This window comes from Nyctereutes procyonoides, unplaced genomic scaffold (assembly GCF_905146905.1).
Source record: "Nyctereutes procyonoides isolate TBG_1078 unplaced genomic scaffold, NYPRO_anot_genome, whole genome shotgun sequence".
NCBI lineage: Eukaryota > Metazoa > Chordata > Mammalia > Carnivora > Canidae > Nyctereutes > Nyctereutes procyonoides.
In genome coordinates this window covers 31913210-31917095 of record NW_026575082.1, presented here as the reverse complement: position 1 = coordinate 31917095, position 3886 = coordinate 31913210, and the positions used below count along the sequence as shown (strand labels likewise).

General features: G+C 42.3%; 1 pseudogene; it reads right to left on the bottom strand.

The window, feature by feature from the left end:
- Window positions 1–894: 894 nt before the first annotated feature.
- LOC129514634 (60S ribosomal protein L38-like) lies at window positions 895–1099 on the bottom strand (annotated as a pseudogene).
- Window positions 1100–3886: the final 2787 nt, after the last annotated feature.

Below are 3886 nucleotides of genomic sequence, written 5' to 3'. Positions count from 1 at the left end.
AACCTTAATTTATGACTCGTCTTAATACTAATGTCTTCTCTTTTTGACAACTGGAAAATTTAATAGGAATCAACAAATATACTGGGGGTTGGTAGTAGAAAAAAGGGCTTTGTCTCTACATGTGACTAGAGCAATTCACACAAACCATGACCTGCAACAGAATCTACAATATCTGTTTTGTTTTAATAAAACATGGATCCACAGTGATTCCATGGATTTTAGCCACCAACACTGGGAATCAATACACACAAGCACCGGCTGATTTTTTTTTTTTTTTTTTTTAGAGTAATTCACTCACCGCTAACTTATGTAAGTTCTCATCTTGAAACTGGTGATGGCTGACACAGAAATATTTCTAGGATCAAAACTGAAAGCAGGTAGATACTGTGGTTGTGATGCTAAGAATATCAAATCTGCCTGAATTGAATACATGTTGAGGTTGCTGAGATTTGGTTCATTGAGCAACTGGGTGACAGACATATAGTTCAGATATGACTGCATACTTGGAATTTCTTTTAGCAACTGAATAGGTGGTGTGTGTGTGTGTGTGTGTTTACAGGATAGTGACCCAGAAGAGTTAGTTTAAGACTCAGGTGTTAGTTCTTTCCTCAGATAGCAAGAACCAGTGGTCTCACTGGGGTGCTATCAGCTAAATTGAAGGGACTGACGGAGAATGATAAAGAAGGTAAAAGGAAGTTGGGCAAAGGAGGTTTGTTGAATCCTGTTTCTTGGATAAACTAAGGTCAATCAAACATTCCAGGATATCTGCTCACTAATACTCAGCTTGTGCAGGTCTGTGTCACTCTTTTGGATCTTACTTAATGCCTGCACTAACAATTCTCTTTTTTAAAAAAATTTTTGAAATTTAAAAGAGTTGAAATCAGTGTGTCAGGTTCATTTCAGCTCCTTCATTGCCAAACCTAAGGGCAGGGGCTGCTTCATTTTCTCTGCCTTCTCTTTGTGATGAAGGTATCTGCTGCATTGAACTTTAGGCTTCACGTTATCTGTATTTTTTTTTTTTTTTGATCTTGACGGATTTGGCATCCTTTGGCCTGGCTGTGAGCAGAAAGTCCTTGACTTTATCAATTTTGCAAGGCATGGCTGTGAGGGTCACAGGAGAGCATGCAGCTGGTGCAGCAAGCTGCAAGGAGTGAGGAATAGACTAAGTGTTCTTGAGGTCACCAGCTTTCCTGAGCAATGGAAAGTCATGGTGGTATATGTGAATGGTTACATTGATAGCTCTCAAATTTTAACATGCATCAGAGTCATCTGGAAAACCTTTAAAGCACAGATCACTTAGGCTCATCCCCAGAGTTTCTGCTCAGAAGGTCAGGGGCCGAGCCTGAGAATTTGCATTTTTAACAAGCTCCCAGGTAATTTAGATACCTCTGGTAGGGGACTATGCTTTGTGATCTATTAGACTCACCTTGTTTCCATATATGTTGCTTTTTTCCCCATATGTTTAAATTTTTTTTTTAAAGATTTTATTTATTCATGAGAGAGAGAGAGAGAGAGAGAGAGGCAGATACACAGGCAGAGGGAGAAGCAGGCTCCACACAGAGAGCCTGATGAGGAACTTGATCCCAGGTCTCCAGGATCACACCCTGGCCCGAAGGCAGGCGCCAAACCACTGAGCCACCCAGGGATCCCCTCCATATATGTTCTTTATAATAATCCTATCAAACTACATATTCAAATCACTGTGAGCAAGCTCCATTCCAACCCCCAATACCCCAACCCTTAAAATAATAAGTGGGTGTAGAGTTAAGTAAAGCTTTTGAAAGCGACCAGTGGAGAATCATGGAAATGAAGTCCATGCTCCGAGGGACTGCTCTTTTCGGGAACCTGGCTGACTTATTTTGAAATAAGCTGATTCTAGTGCTTGTGTCAGAGACTATGAAACACAAGGTCCTTTGACCACCTACCCCCCATCCCCCAGTTGATCATCCTCACTTTTAAGTATACCATGCGGAATTGGATGGACTGAGAGAAGAAATTAGGAAGGATTCCGCAGGACAAAGTGGAAGGTCCAGGTGCCAGGCAGCTAGCTGCATGTCCCCTCTCACTCTGCAGTAGACTCTAGAACTTTTCATTCAATCATTTACTCATGCAATCATACATCAAGTGGTGGTTGAGTGCCTACTACATTCCAGGAATTGACCTAGATGCAGGGATCACAACTGGTAATAAGAAAGACATGGTTTCTGCTTTCGTGGAGCTTACCCTTAATGTGGGTGAGAGGAGGTGGAGGGAGGATGAGAGATAGAACATGAGTGAATAAGTAATCCAGAAAAATATCTCATAGGAGAAGTAAAATGCAAAGAAATAAGGCAAGGATTTTATATCAAAAGATGGGTTACAGAGTAGCTACTTTGGATTGGGTGTTCTGGAAAATCACTCTGGATGGCATTTAAGCCGTGATTTGAATAAGCAGGAGCAGCCACGTGAAAGATCCAGGGCAAAGAGCCTTTCACACAGAGGAAGCAGCTCCTGCAAATGTCTCAAGGTGGGAGTGAGCTCGGCCAACTCAAGGAATGAAAGATCAGTGTGGCTGGATCATCCTGGGACAGAGCATCAGTGGCACCAGATGAGGCTGAAGGACACGTAGGGGCCACCTAGGGTCGTTGATAGGATCTAATTGTAGGTGTGATAGAAAAAAACTATTGGCTAGTGGTGATCTGATGTGATTGGTATTTGAAGGCTGCAGTGGACAGAACATTCTACAGGGCAGGGGACAAAGTAGAAACAGGTGACTAGTTGGGAACCTATGCCCGTAGTTACTGGGGAAAGGTGATGGTATCACTGACTAGGTGTTGTGAGTCCGAAAAAGTCAGATTCTGGAGAAATGTGGTTAATTAAACATTACCGATTGTTTGAATATGTATGGGGAATGTACATTAGGGAAAGAGGGACACCAAGAGTTACCTCCAAGGTCCTTGCTATTCAATAATGTGATTTGAGGAGCTGCAGATCTGCGTCATTTGAAATTTGTTATAAATGGGGAATCGTGTGCTGTAACTCCAACCTACTGAATTAGAAGACCCCGGGGTGATTCAGATGTGCATTGAAGTTTGAGAAGCCCTGTGCTAGACTATCGTTTCAGTCTCTGAGGAGACTAGTGCTGCCTACCGAGATGGAGATTCCTGGGGCAGGAGTCAGTTGGGAAAGAGAAGAGGGAACCATATTTTTTTCTGTTATATCTGCGAAGTTTGGAAGCCTTATTTGGCATATGCATGAAGACCTCAAGTAACAGTTGGTTATGCAAGTTTGGATTTCTGGGGAATGGTTAGGGCCAGAGGTAAAGATGTTGGATTTGTTGGCATTTGGGTGGTCCTCACTATCCAATGAGTGAATGGATGAGCTCAGTAGGGAGAGTATGTAGATAGAGGAGAGAGCCAGGAAGAAGCTCAACACTACAAAGTTTAGAAGCCTACACTTAAAAAAAAAAAAAAAAGATTTTATTTATTTATTTGAGATAGAGAGCATGCGAGCAGAGCAGGGAGCCTGCCTCGGGGCTCAATCCCAGGACCCTGGGATCATGACCCGAGCCAAAGGCAGATGCTTAGCCAACCGAGCCACCCAGGCGCCCCTCCAGATGAGGTTTTCAAGCTTCTGGGAGATAATATAGTTGTGTTTATTTCATTTGTATTTGGAAACTAATAATCACTTTTGGTTTCTCTTTCTACCATAGCCAAACTTCTAACTCTGTTTTAGCTGCATGGAGTACAAAGGACAAAACATCCTAGCTATTGCTTTTAAGAAACTCCTAATCTAGTGAGAGAGACGTGCACATGAATAATACAATGTTCTGATAACGCTGTATCAGAATTATCGGGGTGTATGGGTAAGGAAGAGAGTTCATATTTTTGCTTGCATTATGCTCAGT